The sequence below is a fragment of the Siniperca chuatsi genome, linkage group LG9, assembly GCF_020085105.1.
Source record: "Siniperca chuatsi isolate FFG_IHB_CAS linkage group LG9, ASM2008510v1, whole genome shotgun sequence".
In the NCBI taxonomy this organism is placed as follows: Eukaryota; Metazoa; Chordata; class Actinopteri; order Centrarchiformes; family Sinipercidae; genus Siniperca; species Siniperca chuatsi.
The window spans coordinates 1399810-1417077 of record NC_058050.1 but is presented as its reverse complement, the minus strand read 5'-3'; the positions used below and the strand labels follow the sequence as shown (position 1 = coordinate 1417077).

General features: G+C 40.6%; 1 protein-coding gene across 3 annotated transcripts in view; it reads right to left on the bottom strand.

Annotated features, from left to right (window-relative positions):
• LOC122881113 (collagen alpha-6(VI) chain-like) overlaps positions 1 to 8360 on the bottom strand; it is a 77904-nt gene extending 69544 nt beyond the window's left edge. For all 3 annotated transcript variants that reach the window (XM_044206877.1, XM_044206878.1, XM_044206879.1), the window contains exons 1-2: positions 8278 to 8360; positions 1380 to 1451 (exon numbers count right to left, since the gene is read on the bottom strand). The gene's annotated coding sequence lies outside the window, so the exon portion shown is untranslated. The remainder of the gene's footprint in view (positions 1 to 1379; positions 1452 to 8277) is intronic.
• Positions 8361 to 17268: the final 8908 nt, after the last annotated feature.

Genomic DNA, 17268 nt, shown 5'->3' with positions numbered 1-17268 from the left:
GCGACTGTAGCAGGCGTGGCCTCGTGGCTACGTTAGCGTAACACCCCCCTCCACAGTCTGCAGAGTCGATGGCTTTACGCCACCAATTCAATTGCAATAGCCGGGTTTCAACCAGTACAGGGCGGTCGCTGTGCATATCTATAACACAACATGAAGGATTCAAATACTTTGCCCTAAAATGTCAATATTGGGTCCTGGATCCATCTACAACACCACTAAATCCCCATTACATTGCTTTTCAGCTAAAAAAAAGTTTGGGTTTGGGGGCTTAGTTACTCTCTAAGGAGTTTTCTGTGATTTTTGTTTGTTTTCCTTGTGAAATAAAGGATACTTTCCCACTCCGGGCCTCAAAATATAACCGCAAAAATAACAATCTGAGAAGGAAAAATCATTCTTTAGTTCATCTGCTGCCAGTTAAGTCGTGTCGAAGGCCTGTTAGGGATAGTACAGTATGTCTGGAGCTCAACCAATAATCTGAAAGGTGGAGAAGCTGCTCTCGCTGTCACCGGTCTGGATTCAGTCAGTGAACCTGACAGTTACTGCTGACAGGAGTTTGGTTTGACACGTTTGAAAGATTTCTATTTTGTCCCCCCTTGTGTATGATTTGACGGCATTCTGACTTTGTTTAGTGTTGTGTGTTGCTGATCTGAAGCCTTCTTGGTCAAATATTCCATGAAAATGAAGAATGCAAGCAATGCTAAGCAGATATATAAATATATATTATAGATATATAAATATATCTAAAGTGTGACTAGAAAGTTACACACACACAAAAAAAAGAAGCTGGTTCAAGAGACTAAAGAATCTAAAGTCAGGTTGACGGGTATCTGCAGGAAATTCCTCATTCTGGATTTCCTCAGACTAAGCAAATGGGAAGTTTCTGGAGAAAGTTGGAGCTGAAGCTAATTTTGTAATTTCCTCTGGTCACAGCTTGAACCAAACTCCACAGTGACTCAGTGCAAACTGATCCACTAACCCAAGCATCGCTTTGTGCTGACTGACCACCAACATCGGCTTCAGTTACAAATAAAATTCCACTGTAGGCTTTTACAAACCCACAAAACTCACCACAGACACCATTACTAGAGGAGGTAAGCCCCTCTCAGGCCAGATTATAGCACAGAAGAAGAAGGAACCCCCAAGTGCCTGCAGTGACACTTTCATTACACACAGGAGGTCTTATCGCTGATTTCAAGTATTGGATGCTTGTTTTGTTATACAGCGAAAGCTTGTTGTAGTGATGAATCTGCAAAAAAGCAGCAGAGGTGGAAGGTGAAACTAAACAGCTGTCAGACATTTGTGGCCACACCGGTGGAGGACTCTCGGCCTCGCTGCTGTGAGCGTCAGTGAGCGTTAGTGATGAAGTGATGATGCGATACCTGGCACAGGTTCAGCGTCTGGCTCTAAGATACTTCGGCAGGAGGACGGGAGGCCCAGAGAGTCTGATGATCCTGAAGGAGAGAATAAAGACATTATTAACCACAGAGAACGCAACGAACTAACATTCATTTCACTACTACTACCACCAGCACTGCCATCACCACTGCTGTAACTGCTTCTTTAATCAATATATCTACTGCTGCTGTTACAGCTACTAGCATTACTACTGCTATTACTTTTGACTACTGCTTCTACTCCTGCAATTATTGATACTACTACTACTACTTCCTCGACTACTACTGTAACTCTGAATACGACTGCTAATTAGCTATAAACACTATGACTACTGCTTCTTTTACAAATGCTAACAGTACTGCTTTTACTGCTGCATCAATACTACAACTTCTGCTGTTACAGCTACTAGCATTACCGCTATTGATTCTGCTAGCTCTGCTACTGCTGTAACTACTACTGCTAATTAGCTATTAACACAACTACTGCTGCTGTTATGACTACTGTAACTGATACTGCTGTAACTGATACTGCTGTAACTGATACTGCTGTAACTGATACTACTGTAACTGATACTGCTGTAACTGATACTGCTGTAACTGATACTACTGTAACTGATACTGCTGTAACTGATACTACTGTAACTGCTGCGTTATGGAAGCGAGCACTACTATTATTATTAGCACCGTTGCAACTGCTTTGACTACTTCTTCTTCTACTACTAATACTACTGCTTCAATAACCACTACTAACACGGTTACTACCGTAACTATAACAGCTGTTGTTGCAGCTAATGGTGCCGCTCTTACCTCAACTTCAGCTGCTAGCACCAACATTACTACTTAAACATCTACTTGTACTTTTACTACTGCTGCTTCCAGGACAGGTAAGTTCAGTTTTCATTCATTAATCTTATTACTGATCCTACTTGTGATACTACTGCTCATTAGTACGCCTACTAATTATTTGTACTCTTAATTCTTCCATTACTGAATATTGATACTACAGTTAAAGAGTTAAAGAGAAAACTCGGGCACTGAGTTATTCTACAGCTCTGGTGTGTTTTTCCATTTTCCCATTACACAGAGTCTTGTCTAAAGTTTTTGTACTGATCTGAAGTGAAGAGACTTCCTGTTTTGAGACAAAGTTCCACCCTGAGACCAGATAAACAGGAAATACTACATGAGTTATCAGCCAGCCACGAGCCGAACCAGGGGCAGAGGAATCATCTGTCCGCAGGCAGCGGTCTGGTGGTGTGCGTGTGGTCTGCTGTTTGTTAGTACACAGACTCAACGTTTCGTTTGTGGAGTTTACAGTCTGTATGAAAACCACCATCACACCTGCTCAGCCTGTTTTCAGCATCTCTGAAGTGTAACGTAAGCTCGTTCTGTGGGTTTCACTGGATCAATAGTAGCAACAGTCAGTTAGCGGTAGCAGACATTGGTGGCGACGTTAGTCCTGAAGCTTGTCCTGAAGTGGTCATTTTAATTAATTACATTTTTTTATTGGGAATAAAACCAACTGGCATGTTCAGTGCCTTCAAGGAACAGTTTGACATTTCGGGGAATATGCTCACTGTCTTTCTGAGAGTGAGATGTTCAGATGTCAGGGTATCAGTCTCACGTCAGTACGGAGCTGAATACGTGTGTTCAAAAACACTCCTACCAACACCTCTAACGATCACTAACTAACACTATTCTTGTTTAATCTGCACACGAGCAGAAATGGAAAAACAATAGTTTGTGGTTTTAGGGGGAGTTATGAGCTGGAACTGCTTCTCGGTGAACAGCAGCGTATCCATCCGCCCAGGACTCCTGTGCAGCGCCCCTGGCTCTGGCTTTGGACTTGTCCGTAAGAAATCAACAATCCTTTCAAAGTAAAGTTTCTGATCTGATGGTTGAGGTTTGGTTAGGTTTAGGCACAAAAACTGCTTGCCGGTTACTCAAGATAATCCACAAACCTCGTTGTGAGCAGTTTCACGTGGGAACTATCGGTAGGAAGAAAACAGTTCCTACATGAAACTGCTCACAACAAATCTGTGGATTATCTTGAGTAACCAGCTCACGAGACGTTGCTGTTGAGTTTTTCAAAAGTATTTTTTTGCCGCTTCGAGCTCCACAAGCCGAGCGCCATGTAGTCCCGTTATATTCAAAAAATGCAGACGCCTCTACGGCCGATATCTCCAAAACTCGGCGGCTCGCACCAAAAGGATCCAGACGGATAAACAGCGCTACAGGTGAGAGGAAACATATGAATGTTTGATTGTGGGGTGAACTGTCCCGTTAACTGTTGGTAGGAAACATAAAGCGAACTGCAGTTTCCTGCGTTAAAGTATGAGGTACCGCAGGGCTTTAACAACGTAATGCTACTGTACTTCCTCATTTGCTCCTGACAAACAACAGCTAGAGGTCTCTACGAGAGGTCGCTTGTCAGCAAAATAAGTATAAATAAGTTCTTTTAGGCATTTAGGTGCTGTCCTTTTTCTGGTGAGTACAACCTCCAAGAAATACTAAAACCGTACTAGCAGTCTGGTTTAACAATCATATGAAATATTCATAACACTGGAGACACATTTCTACACCCAGAGGAGCAGGACAGAGACCAGAATACTCTGCTGCCAAGACATGACGGAGGTTTGAGTCTCGTTCTTTTCTTAACCGTTAACAGTGACAGTGTTAACTGCTCTCACTCTCACACTCCAGACTACACGGCATCAGCACGATAATGGTCTGACATCACGCAGGTCATGAAAGATGGCAATATATGATTGGTCAGGGACCCACGTGTAGTCTGTCGCACCTTTAGGTCAAGTCACGGCAAGAATCTATGAGTCTATAATCGCCTAATCTGACACAGTGACCATCTTAACGTTACACATACAAACCAGCGACAGGCTCCTTCTCTGCAGGCTGGTAAAAGGCTTTGTAGGGAATGGAGGAAATCACTAACAGACAAACGGTCAAGCTGAGGGAGGTGGAGGGAAAACTAGGTCTCGTAAAGAGGAACATGACAACACACAGAGTCTCCAGGGTATGTTTAAGTTTCTCAGGGGAGTGTCCTGCATCCTGAAACCTCAGCAGGCCCGATCCTAATCTGATCCTCTGACGCTGACTCTCCCCTGCTAATGACTGTACATTTTGAAATGTAAACTCTGACCAAAAAAGGCTCCTTACAGAGGAGCAACATAATGTAAACACAGCCTGAAAAAGGATTTGAACCGTGAAATCGACCACAGTTACGCCATGTTCGTATTATCGCAGAGAAACAGATTTTGTGTGTGTCTTCTCCATTATTGTGTATGCGGTGTGTGTGCATGGCATGCACTGCCTGGAGCTAGTGAAGTTCTCATCTGTTGAACTTTAACCTAAGCGGTGCTGACCTTTGGGAGCCAGCGGCTAAAGGCTGCCGGTTGTGCTCCAATTAAAGATAGAAGACAAACTGATAAGATTTGCAGGTGTCATGTTATTCCACTGACTGACCGCTGGTTGGTTACAGTCTCCTCATTGCTCCACACTGATCTGATGTTTTAAACACTTCTTCACTGGAAGCTTGAGTGACAAGACTGCAGGAAGTCAAAACAAATAACACAAAGAATCAACCTACAGAGACACAACAGGAGACAAAAACACCATACACTAGTGTAGAGTGACTGTTATGTACCACAGACACTGATATGATGGGACTGTGATTCAACATTATAGGAATATTAGAGCGAATGTCTAAGAGGATGAGAGATCAGTCAGTAATTCAATAACACATTTAGAGCTCAGTTGAGAATCAACAGCAATCTGGAAAATCCATCTACACTTGTTTGGCAGTTATTGTTGTCCTAAATACACTGTCTGTACTTCTCTGGAAAACAGAATTGATCCCGAGTGGATTATTCTGGTGAAATCAAGTGAATCAAATTCAACTGAATCAAGATGAAATCACTTCTGAGGAGCAGACATATTTTGTGTCCCTATATCATGTAATGAATACTGTATAAAAAGCTCCAAAAGTTGAATAAGAAACAGATGAGCTGCAGATGAAAGGGGGGTGGCTTGGGGTTGAACATTGAATTCGGTCCCTGAAGACTGACGTAGACGTTTCAGTTACATTAAGCAGAGCTGCCTGACGTATGGAAGTTCATTCATGACAAAAATATTGAGTACGTTTAAAAAATGTCTGTAAAAAGCTGTAATCGAATCTGCAAGTACAGATTTGAAAATTTTATGCACGGTTTTCAGATATCAAGCAGTTTTTGGTAACAGGTTTCAATCTATCAATCTGATAGTGGGTCTAATAAATTAACAAAATAAACTCACAAAATGTCAAGAAAGGAAAATTCCTTACACCTTATTTTCCTTATCAAACAGAAAAATAAAACCGTACACCTTCTGAATTCACGTTTCTCTCTTTCACCGAACTAAGACTAGCTTATAACTACCTTGTTAACTCGTCGTAAATCACCAACTCTGGTGGTTTGGTCGAAAATCCTTAATCCGCTGCGTTAGATGTGAAAAATAATCTGTCTCTACACGACCTCCCTCTCGCTCCTCTGCCGCTTCACGCCTCTCCTGTCCCCGCCTGAAGCCGCCATATATCGGTCGGCCCCGGAGTCAGAGTCCTGGTCGGAGCCGCTGTAAATCTCCTCGGTGCTGTATTCACTGTCGTCAAACTGGTCTCCATCGGTCTCGGAGGCTGTGTTCACTGGAAGGCTGCTGATCCGGGTCCGTTGCCCGCTCGCCAGGCTCCAGATCTGGTGCTCAGTCAGCTATTAGGACCGCTAAGTTAGCGGCTAACTGAGCTAACTAGTTAATGGCACTTAGCAGGAGTTGTGACCTAAAACGTGTTATGCTGCCCCCTGTTTATTTGGAGTATGTCGACAGGTGGGGAGTAGTCTCAATTCTTACATATTGCCCCTTTAATGTGTTTACATGTTAGAATTCGGCTAATTATCACTTTTTTATATTTATTACCTTTTAACAAGCTTTTGAACAATTTTTTTTAACGAATTTAACTTTTGAACTAATTTATCAACTCATTACAGATGTAAACTCACTCGCAAAACCTTTAAATCCGTCCCTATGAGCTCTAAAATATGGAGTTTCTGAATGATTATAGCTTTAATTTTATTTAGCGCGCTCAAAACAGTTTTGTCCTTAATGAACTTCCATACTTTCTGGCTCTGACTTTACTCTTAGAGCCTCTTAGAAATATTTCTCAGCGGCATTTACCGTGAAAAACAAAAACTGTAACAGCTTTACAGTAAAACAGAAAAAGAGACACAGCTCAGCATTGTTCAAAAGAGTTTGAATTAAAAAAAAAAGCATGGTGGATTGTTGGAGTCACCATGTGTTTTACATTGAGAGTCTGGCATTAAAGACTCCAGACAGCATAACATAAAAAACCCTTACTGTGGACTGAAGACAGATTTGAAACAGAGACTTTGCGCAGCAAGAGGACGAGCAATGTCAAGCATATTCTTGTTTCACAACATTATCCTTAAAGGAGCAATCTGGTGTCTTTTCACATGTTAGCCCGTTCACAATGTGCAACGTGTGAGGAGAGAAAAACTAATCTATTACTTTTTCTAATACTATTTGCTGCTTTTCTTTTTCTTATTCATGATAGCAAACTGAATATCTTTGGGTTTCAGACTGTTGGTTGAAATAAACAAAACATTTCAAGATGTCACCTTCGGTTCTGGGAAGTTGTGAGGGCATTTTTCTTTTACTTTTTATGTATAAAACGATTAACCTAGAAGATAATCAGCAGATTAACTGATAATGAAAGTAATGGTTAGCTGCAGCCCTATATGGAAATGGTTTATAACATTGAAAACAGCGGAATGGTCCTTTAGATCCAGTAACCAGCTGTGTAACTCAGATGTTTCCTGAACACATTCTGGCCAAGAGTTGACATTTATTAATTTACAGACTGCAGATAATGTCACCTGAAGCTGAAATATTTCTTAAACCGTAATATAAGCTGAGAGCCAATAAATAACTCCAGCAGCCTGACTGACAGTTATGTCTCAGTGATGTTCCTTCAAAGTGATAAATCAAAAGAGTTACCTCTAAACTTCATTCAGTGACTATCACAAAGTTAAACATTACCAGTTTGCAAAAAGGTTATAAAAAGCATAAAAACAAAAAAATTATTTTATACCCTATAAAGTCTCTTTTATTCAAGAGGTTTAAATAAACTAATGTACAGTACTTAATTACAGATTTGAGGATCTGGTACTTTCTTGAATACTTTGCATTTAATTCTTTTAATCTGTCAGCTACTGTTACTTTGCAGAATTGACATTCAAAACATATTATAAGCTCCTAAAAATGTGCATGAATATGTATGACATATGCAAGATTTAATCAGCTAAGTGATTATTATTAAAGCACCATCAATATCCTGACCAAAACTAATAATACATGCGTAACAACATTAATTTACACACATTTTTGTACCTTAAAAAGGACAAATCTTGTATTAAGACTCACGCTATTTCACATTAAACCCCCTTACCTGTTGAATACAGAAGATAAGGCTGATATGTGCATTAAGAAGTGACTTCACAGGGTAAAACAACTGAATTTGATCCTAAATTGAATCTCTTCTTACATTAATGACCCCAGACTGAACTAAAAAAGAACCTTAGTTTATATTTAGGTGAGTGTGGATGGAATTAAAGGGTTTTTAAGCAAAGCCCATCCCCCAGTAGCTCTAAATTGAAGCCACTTAGATGCATATCAGCCTTAAAAATAAACTCTACTCTGCAGATCTAAGTCAAGTAACAAACACAAAGCTGCACAGTCTTCATGCATTTCACTCACTGTTACTTAGTTATAATTCTGCACTTCTCTATATTCCATTCATGCACAATAGTAAAGAGTCACTTACAGATCTGCTGCTCTGCATCCACACCTTGTGCACGCAAAACACATGAGACCTACGGCCATGTAGGGATGTGCAGGCTTGTTTCTGCAGGAAACACCTCCCAGCCGGACCCTCCTCCCACTGCAGAGGTGGAGGAAATAAATCCTTTGCTCATGTATCAGTTCCACAGAACTACACCCCTCAGTAACAGTAAATGATTTTATGAATGACCCCTGGCTCATAACATGAAGAAATTTGCAGTTTAAAAAGTTAGAAATAAAGCTTTATCTCTATAAATCAGGTTTGTATGTAAAATCTTGTGTCACATAAAAAAAAGTTGGATGAAGCTCTGCAGAAGTGATGCTCATTGGATTCAAAGTTTACATTCTGTTCGTTTTTTCTTGTTAATCAAAAATTATAATTATAAACTAAAGTATTGCACAGATTAACATGTCGACCTGATGGTGGCGCTAGATGAAGAGTCAGAGGCTCACCAAAGTTATTACAGTTCATCCTGAGCATGAATGTCTGAACCAAAATCCATCCAATTCCAACCAATAGTTGTTGAGACTGTAACAAACTGGTGGACCGACCGACAGACTGACGTTCCCAAAGAGCTATACCGCTAGCATGGCTAAAGGCTTCAAATACCTCAATTACCCAAAATCTGTGCACACACCCCTTAATATAAACCCAGGCTCTAAAGCTGCACTGATCAACATTTTATATTAACAAAAGAACAGGTGTGTGTGATGGGGGGGGGTTCGCCCACTAATCGGAAGATTGGCGGAAACCAATCATGCCAAAGTCTGTTTGAACCGAACCCAGTAGGTTGGGTGTGAAAGTTATGATGCTGTAACATCTCCATGTTTTGCTGGCTACATTTATTTTCATTCTCATTTTATCAGCCTGAGCCCGTGTTAGACTGTAGGTGAAGCAGGCAACTGCTGAAGACTACGCCCTTTACTGGAGCCCCACCTTTTCCTTGGGGCCCCACACAGGAAACTCGTATTGTTGTATCCTACTCGCAACTGATAGGCTTCTACTTCTTGAGAAGTCTGAATTCCTAAACCTTTTCACACTGCTTACTAACTGTTGACCTTGTCTATTAAATATGCTATAAAGCAGATGTTTGAGCTGGGAACAGTGTGTGTGTGTGTGTGTGTGTGTGTGTGTGTGTGTGTGTGTGTGTGTGTGTGGCAGAGGGAGGAGTCTATAGGTTTAGTTTGGCCAATACGAACAGACATTGTGCTTGATTTCTGCAGATGTGAACAGTATTCTGTTGTGGAAAGGTATTTGGTTTGGCCACTGGGGAGAGAAAGGGGGGGTTAGGGTTAGGGTGAGTCATCAACAGTGTAGAATTATGATGATGATGATGATGATGATGCACATATTAACTATTCCAAACTGATGCCCTCTCCTAAACAGCCTGCCTCTGAATTCTCACAGAGCTTGTTTATGTGTCAAAGATAAACGTCCCACAAACATCCTGTCTTACTCTAACTTTTGGGTCATAAAACGACCCCCCCCGCCAGGACTCAGAGAGGACAATAAAATCAATAAAAGTTAAGTGACAATATGACAATTCAAGAGCACGAAGTAGTAGGTTGTGAGTACCAAGTGGTGTTTTCTTCCATGACACCTGCTGGTTCGCTGTAGTAGTCCAGTAAACAGACGTATCAGCTGTTTGGTGCTTCTGCTCTGAATCACCTCTGATACAGTCATAACAATCCACATATTCTTCCATGTAACTCGATGAGACTGGAGGATGAAGACCTTCTGAATCATCCAGGACTCGCCCACACGTCTATCGTCTGGCTTCTCTCCGTCAGAGATATCTCCACACAGTTTATACTGTATCCATCCCTTTATATCTCTGGGCGTATTGGACCATTGTGGGCAACATTTCAAATCAAAGATTAATTTATGGCAATATTGAACTTTTATATGATTTTGCATGTGATAAAATACTTTGTCAGGTATTTAAATGCTGGAGAAGCCAAAAAACAGACAGACATCTCTGTTTTTGATTAGCATTTATTTTAAGATGATTTTATGCTAAAAAGGGAGGAATTGTAATGGCAAGAACAAACGGACTCTCTGATATAATAACATACGGATGCTATACATAATTGTTTGGCGTCAATACTTGATCTGTGTATGATTGTTTGGACTGCGTGATGAGAACAGTGCACCGATAACGACGACGTGGAACTACAAAACTTGCTAGTGACGGTTACGTCCAGACTTCAGGGACGCTCGTCTCCCCGGGTTGAGGAGCCCGACCCTGAAGACTGGATAAATACCTGATGCTCTTTTCCCTCTGGACTCATTCAGAGCAGATTATACTGATGTCTGCAGACGTTCGAAGTAAACCTACAGAAAGACAAGCGAGTGTTTCTTTATTCCGAAGAAATTGCCACTACACTGGTTAGTTGTATCTATTAGTAGTTTCTCATTTGATTTTCCGAAATAATACAGTGTCACCACATGTTGACATCACGATATAAAATGACACACAGTGATGGAGGACTGAATAATTAAGTGGAACAAAATGGCTATTTAATCTGATTATGAGGCTAAATGAACAGTTTTAACTACGTTTTAAATCAGTGCTCAAGGAATATTAAACAGTAACAGCACTGATGCTCTGTTATGTTAACTCCCAGACCTAACCAAATAAAAAAAGAAAAAACATTTTTTAAACTCAGCTTCTCTTTTTGCTTGCGGTTAAGTATCCATGGAGTAAGAACCATAATACACTCCGAAAACAATAGCTGAGGTTGAGATAATGAACTCATGAACTGCTCTCTGTCCACTTTTAATAGCTCTTTAGCATTGAAACTGCACACTTTTGCTCATTAACAACTGTGAGGATATTTTATAGTCCTGAGCTTTACCTATAAAACCAAAATCACCTCTGATATTAAAAACCACGAAGGGAGTCAACAGTTTGGTTAAAGTGCCATGACTGGGGGGGTGAAGGTCAACCATCTGATTGGTTATAAAATATGTCTGAGCCAACAAAGTTACAGTTCGACATCAGGTGAATACAATACTCTATACTACATATGTACAGTAAAACAGAATTATCCCAGTAAACACAGACGTCACCTTGTTGATTTAAAAAAAAAGCAGTTAATGGGCTGCGACTAACGATTGTTTTCATTATCAACTAATCTGCAGATTACTTTCTCGAATAGTCAATTCATTGTTTTGTCTAAACAATGTCAAAGATTTTCGGTTTGTCCGAATACCAAACAGGCCAGTCCGAGACGAGCGACAAATCCCAAAAATAAAGATAAAAGTAAATTGCAGCAATGAGAGATCCATTTTCACTTAACAAGTCCTGGCTGATTCCACACACACACACACACACACACACATAAAGCACAATGATAAAAGTGAAATGACTTCCCAGACATGCGTGAAGGTGAAAGGTGAAGCAGTAAATCTGCCTGCAGCCCTGCGCTGTGGACAAAGATCACAGCGTAACGTCCAAGCCACACATGTAGCCATAAAAACTCTATCTACATACATGATCATAAAATTTAACTAACCACGAAACGCACCGAGTCCAAGCCAGGCCTGATGTCTCTATTAGAAACCGTGAACAAATCCGGTCCAAACTCTCTAACAGGATCAAGTGCCATCAGTCTCAGTTCATGCTGCAGCTGTTTCTTTAGTCTCATGTGTTCTTCATGCTTTTCTATCCTTCTGCCAATATTGTCTGTGGTCACGTCACACAAAGCTGCTCAAATGAAGACTGCAGCTGTAAAGCTAAATGTTCATTAAGTATTTAACTTTCTTTTTAGACAAACTGGGACGTCCTGCTCTTTTGTCACATTGTTACCCCTCTCTCTCTCTGCACACACACATCCTGTTGCTGTCCGATATCAACACTGTGATGAAGACAAAATTAGGTGGCATGATGCTGAAGTCAAGTTGAGTTTTATAGAAATAAACTGAAACCAGTCTAAATAAAAAAAAGATACTAGGGGTAGGGGAATGGGGTAATGGGAAGTCTGTATCTGTGGTTTGTGGTTAATGGACTAAAACGCAGAGACAACCGTGTAATCCCTGAACTGTTACAAATGAATGTTTTCACTTGATGTTCCTCTGAATTTTCTCACTCTCAGACAGCTTAAACTAAACCAGCCAATAAACTGCAGATTTAATTAAGTTGAGGTACTTTATTGTGTGTTTTGGCAGCTTTAAGCTGAACATTGCAGACTGTGGACTTTGGTCCACTGCGACTATTAAACAATAGCAGTTTTATCTTTTTCTCCAACACTTTCGTCCAGATCAACATATTTGAGGATGTTCGTGGTCCCCAGAGGAAGAATCCTACTTGTTTTGATGAGCCCCTGAACTTGCGTGTGGAACATTTACAAAAGACGTACACAAATCTATATTTACTGATCTCATTCCTGCTCCCCTCAGGATGAATCTTTTAGATTTTAACATTGCCATGAACTGTCCTCTAGTGCCACCCCCAGGACAACTTAAAAGCTTTAAGACTCTAAGAATAGATAAATCATCAGTATGTTGTTTGCTCTGTGCAACACTTTCATATTGTGGCTGTAATGAACACTGCAGCCTCTAGGGGACGCTAGAAGCACTTAAACTGGATTCAAACTTCTGCGTTAAGGGGTTTGCGGCTATGTGCCTCGGCTCAGAGGTTATGCCGTTGGCTACGCCACAGAAGACGTGCACCACCTCAAAAATGTAACTACACGTCGGGGCTACGGCAGCGACTGAGACACCGCGTGGGGCTTACAAGAACTGCGACTGGCTACTTGTGTTTCTAATGCCGATGGAGGTCGAAGACGACATGAAGCAAGTTAAAGACTCAGCACTCTTCTCCTCTTCAGTAACACGCATACGGTGAAACTATTCATTGCGATCGAACGTAAACACAGCAGTTGCACGGCGGCAGTCTCCTGTTCAGTAACGTGACGAGGCGAAATAACGCTAAACGTTACCTGGACGTAACTCCAGTTCTATAAGCATGAGTGCAGCCCACCGTCGCTCTGTGTTACCAAGTGAATGAAAGAACGCAAAAACAGCTACTGTGGGGAATATAATTAAAGCACGACACGGCCCGATCACGTACAATACATTTGACAGGAGAAATCTGGCGCTCAGCCACAGATCGAACCCTGAGCTGCAGGTACCCCCCCCACCAGGACTCCCATTATCCTCTTGCATCGAGTATAAAACCAGCTTCGGTCGTGTTAGTGCTGCCGCAGCACTTCTCTATCGTCGTTTCCGCTCCGGGCTGGCAGGCTTCTTTGACCCTTTTATTGTTCGTTGCTTGTAATGTTGACTTTTTTTTAAGCAGCTGAAGCTTATTCTACTGTTAGTCTCCGTGGAGCGTCTCTCAGTAATAGTTAAATTGATTTGGTATTACAAAAATGTCCATGTCTGCCAGTTGTTGGGCCTTGTTGGCACCGTCGGCTACACTCTGTCTGTGTGTGTGGCGTTCAGTCAGTGCTGTCTTCCCTTTTATGCAATTCAACAGTTTCCAGCCTCCTTTTCACAATCTGAAGTTCAGAATGCTTCTTTTCCCCGAAGGAGAAAAAGGTTCCTGAACTTTAACAAGATCAGCATAGAAACCTAAATATTTTCTGGCATGAAAATATTGTTTGTCAGCAGTCTTTTGAATCCGTTCCTCCACACCCAGTGGAAAAAAAGACAGCTAATGAAAGTGACCTACCTCCCTCCCGGGAACCTTATGGCCTCTCCCATTGGCTCTCGGTGCTGGGATCCCAGGGGTCTGCCAGTGGACCGTCTTTTGGAGTAGTGGTCATCAGTATTGTGATCACGCTTAAGCCCCCCAGTGAACTCTTTCCCATTCCAATCGATTACAAAAAGAAACAGCTGTAACACAATGAAACAAAACATTTGTGAGTGTCAAACAAATTCATACCAATAAAAGTCACAGAGAGTTGTATCAGTACATTACTTTTGTTCCAAGTGTCCCAGGAGGCAGCGACTGATGAACTTTTCTGGCACATGATATGCGCCCAGTCTTCTCTGCACCATCTTGTAAAATGGTATCCAGTTTCCTTAATGCTTCCATGGAGTAAATGGGGAGAGTTCAGTAGCTGGAGAACACCCATGAGAGATAATGGTAGAGACAGTTCAGCTCCTTTTAGTCTAAGTGCCTGGCCACTCCAGAATCTTGCAGGAAATTTAATACAGGAAAAAATTAAATTTAATGTAATATATTTTTTCCTCACTTTGCCTCTCGGGGCTTCCGTAAATATCTGTCCTGCTGTATTCAGGATTTTAGAAATATGGAGGCCGTAAATCCAAGTCCCCCTGATGTCCCCTTAAGAAATTTATGACCAGGCGCTAAGAATAAATTCTGTAAAAGTTTATAAATATCTGTATAAATTCTGTAAAGTCCTCTCAACACTGCCAGGAATAAGATTCTGGTGGGGAAATAAGTTACTAAATCATTTAACGTGTTCCACCCTACGCATTTTAATTGCAGAAATAAAAACTTTCCCCAGAAGCAGGTCCCATTCGCGGGAAGTTCAACTTTGGTTAACCTCGACAAAACAAATCCAACCATTGATCAAAACTTAGCTAACTATCAATTAGGAAGCTTGGTAGGAAGTTAGTGTAACTAACGCTGGCACACTCCCACCTAGCGTTAGCTAGTTTGTTACCGGCTAGCTCATTAGCTACAGTAGCGCACCAGCTGGTACCACCAAGCACCAGACACCTATTTCATTAGGACCTGCGAATGAATTTCAGATAATTTCAATAATACTATACCATAAAAGCATAATGACACAGACACTTTAACATTCTGCAGTTTATATTAACATAAGCTAACGCTGTTAGCCTATAATGTAAGTTAGCCACACTAGCTAATTTAGCTAGCTAAATAATGTCAGCTGAGCCTTGAAACGTCTGTTGCATTCTTTCACAGTGCCAATCTTCATTAAATTGGTTTAATGTTGGTTTTCTCACCAGTGAAGCTACACACAACATTTTTTTTCCCATTATGACCCTTTACATAACTCGGCATAAAATCTCTCTCAACCAACGTGGATGGTACAAGTTAGAAATGTGAACCACACCACAAAAACTGAAATTAGTGACTTCATCATGGATTATTAATAACACAACTAAAAAACACTCAGTTTGTTAAAGGACTTAGCAAATGACAAAGCAAACTACTCTCCAATATGCAAGGACAATTTAAAGTAACTTTGTAATTTGGTGTGTATGTTGTCTGCAGAGATCTTTACAGCACAGCAGTCATAGTTCCTCTCAATGTTTGCGGATGATAGGAAAATGTTTTTAATTAAGTATAAGAACAAATGTGTTATCAGCAAAATGTAAGTACTTGTTGGGCAGAGTAGCCCCTTAGAGAGTGTTATATGTATCATATAATTGGAATATTATTACTGATGCATTGACACATAAGCAGTATTTAAATATCACAGCTAGTTTAGGTGGAGCTACTTTTTTACAACATTATACACTGTTGGGTAAGTGTAACAATGTGTCATACTTTATAAATTAATCATTAATGCATTGTATGTAAAATCCTAATCTGCAAAGTAACTATAGTTTTCAGACAAAGTAGAGAAGCAAAAAGTACAATATTTCTCTCTGAATTGTAGCGGAGTAGAAGTAGATGGCAGGAACAAAAAATGGAAATACTCAAGCAAAGTACTTCAAAAGTGTACTTAAGTAAATGTACTACACAGATCTAAGGGATACTGAGCTCAGCCACTGAAGTAAATCTGACCTGAGTAATGATTTTATTATTCCACTATAATATTTGTTCCACTTTGCTGCCAAGGGGATCAGCAGACACACTCCTCTAATCAAATGACTTGGCAGAAAGACAGTACTAACTGGTTCTGCTGCAAGCTGTAGGTTACTATGGTCGGACATAATTTTAAGTCTACTGCACATTATTGTTCTTAAGTTGTCAAGAGATTTAGATCTTTGCAGTGTCTCGGCATTATACTTTACCACTTTACGTGCTGACCTAGGATCAACCTCTGATCGGCTTTAGTGAAGATACAAGGCCAAATAGTCGCGCCTTTGTTTTTCTGAATACTTTTTGGAGTTTTTGGCCCTTCAGATGTCTCTCAGAGGTTGTTTTGTGCACAGTGTTTAGGGACAGATGAATGGGGATCTGCATATTGATACTGATAGACGAGCAGTGATGTTTATAGGTTGTAGTCAGTCCCCGGGACCCACAGGTCATCATTTCAGTGGGTCCCCACCACAATTTGTGTACTTTGTAGTGTTAACCTTGTGTTTAGGGATGGGTATCATTAGGATTTTATCGACACTACTACTCTTATCGGTTCTTTTTCATTACTAAATAATTGCTTTTTAAAAAATACATTCTTTTAAAAAAGAATAAATTCAGAAAAGGATTCGATTTTAATATTTTAAATATAACAAAATGTTGTTTCTATAGCAGCAACAACAAAGTCACTATATAAACACAATAAATATCTCACTGGAAAATTTTAAATGTCAGTAAAATAAATCATATTCCTGATTAGAAAGAACTGAGACATCAGTCAGTGTCAGTCCGCCTCCTTCTGCTGCTGCTGCGACTCACTGCAGGTAAGTTACCTGCTTTGTCTCAGTCAGCAGGAAGTTTACAAGATTTTGACAAATTTTAAGATTCGTGACAAACTAAAAAACAGTCAGACGGCTTCATTTGAGCTTGTTTGTAACAATTCGCTATTAGCCGAGCTAGCGCGCTGTGGTTGTGCAAACATAACGCCGGTGGATCAGACTGGACAGAGCAGATTCAATTAAAATATCGCTTTCCACATGATTGATATAGTATTGGCTTTTTACTCACGAAGGTTTTTTATTGCACTTACATACAGTAACGAGCGTAGTTGTCGTAAACTAACGTTAATCTCCACCGCCTCTCTGCTGTTCGGACTGCGCTCTGTGTGTGTGTGTGTGTGTGTGTTGAGAGGCTGCAGCCTGACAATAAATTACACCAAGTTTTTG